This window comes from Primulina eburnea, chromosome 7, assembly GCF_022965805.1.
Source record: "Primulina eburnea isolate SZY01 chromosome 7, ASM2296580v1, whole genome shotgun sequence".
Lineage (NCBI taxonomy): Eukaryota > Viridiplantae > Streptophyta > Magnoliopsida > Lamiales > Gesneriaceae > Primulina > Primulina eburnea.
Window position 1 is genome coordinate 10,885,953 of NC_133107.1, and position 1,797 is coordinate 10,887,749.

At 24.6% G+C, this 1,797-nt stretch overlaps 1 non-coding gene across 1 annotated transcript; it reads right to left on the bottom strand.

The window, feature by feature from the left end:
* Positions 1–1,453: 1,453 nt before the first annotated feature.
* On the bottom strand, positions 1,454–1,540 carry LOC140837593 (small nucleolar RNA snoR114). The gene has a single exon (XR_012119421.1). It is a non-coding gene; the product is annotated as a small nucleolar RNA snoR114 (small nucleolar RNA).
* Positions 1,541–1,797: the final 257 nt, after the last annotated feature.

Consider the following 1,797-nt stretch of genomic DNA (forward strand, 5'->3'; position numbering starts at 1 on the left):
CAAATACCTCTAGTTTCCATGTTATTTTAAAGGATTTAATGAAATTTAAATTTTTATTTTGAGGAGTTTTAATATTTGATTTTATGGACGTTTGAGTAATTTTCTTAGACTTTAAAATTTATTTGGATATGGTATCAAACTAACTTTTCATTTAGTATTTTCCCCAAATTGAAGCTTTAATTAATTATTTTCAGTGGAGTTATTTTCGTGAGTTATATATATATATAAATTCTAGTATTATTTAATGTTGTTTAATTCTTAATAATTGAATAGTTTCGTAACAACAATGATTTTTTAAATTCATTTTCGTATTTTAAATTAATATGTAAGCTATGATATTTTTATACAAAATTATATTCACACAATAATAAATAATATTATTTTTACATTTATATTATCAATTTAAAAATAAGATTACATGTTAATCAATTGATATATTTTAAAAAATTTACAAACATGCATATAAACCCACATATATATACATGTAAGGATTAAACGATTTACTTTTAAATAAGTAAATTTATTTATTAATATAAATATTAAAAATTTCAAATTGAATATGTTATATATGTCAATTAATTATTGGTTCAAAGAAATTAATAAAAAATCACATGTTATAGTTAAGTACAAAATTTTTAAAATTTTATTAAAAAAAAAATCTATAAAAGTCTATAAAAATCTTGCAAAAAAGTCTACATAAATCCACATAAATCTGTTTATAAATCTGTGAGATTCCATAAAAGTCAATAAAAATTTATCATATCCATAAAAGTCTATCATTTAAAAAAGTCATTAAAATTTATCAAAACTCTGAATTGAATACACCTCACTAAGTTTGCATTCAGTCTATGTGAGAAGAATCATGTGATTTCACTCCTTGATCCAAAAAAAAAATAATTATTTATACACTTCCCCAATTAATGTGTTTTTTCTCGAATGAAAATTGGTACAAAACATTAAAAATATAATATTAATATATGATATTTGAATACCGAATGTTTTATTTATGATACTAATATATGATTTTCAAGTACTCAAATATATATAACAAGTGTTAATATTAATGACATTTTTTCGGATGAAAATTCGTACAGAACATTGAAAATATGGTAGTATGTATGATATTTGAGTACCAGCTGTTATAGATTTGATACCAATATGTGATTTTGAGTATTCAAACATGTGTAACAAATGTTGATATTAATAAAGTTGTTCTAATTTTATATTCAAAACCATATCTTTTGTATCAGATCTAAAACAGTTGATACTAAAATATTAGATATAGGGAGTGCAAAAACATTTTTTGTAGATAAGACTTTGCAAACACATATTTTTTTTGACAAAAATTAAGTTTGGTTTGGGAGATTTAAAGCAAAATCATCCTAATTGTAAGTATTATAATATAAAGGGAAAAAACAAATAATACAACACAGAAAAAGAAACAAAATAAGGGGAGCTCAGCAGCGCCAGATTTCATCCGTTAGCAGAACGTTGCGACGGACCCAACCATCAGCTTTCGACGCAGCTATCATCATCGCAAGTCCGATTGCACCAGCCGGGAATCGAACCCGGGTCTGTACCGTGGCAGGGTACTATTCTACCACTAGACCACTGTAACTCTCGGTAATAAAAATTTAGATATATACTTTAAAATTTGTATCTGAAAAGGTTATTTAAAGAATGAGATTTCAAGATTTTATATTACATTTTAATTTAATATATTAATAAAGGAATGTCATATACAATCTTCCCCATTCTTCTCCGCATTCGCGTGTTGTCCCAGGATGGATGGTTAAG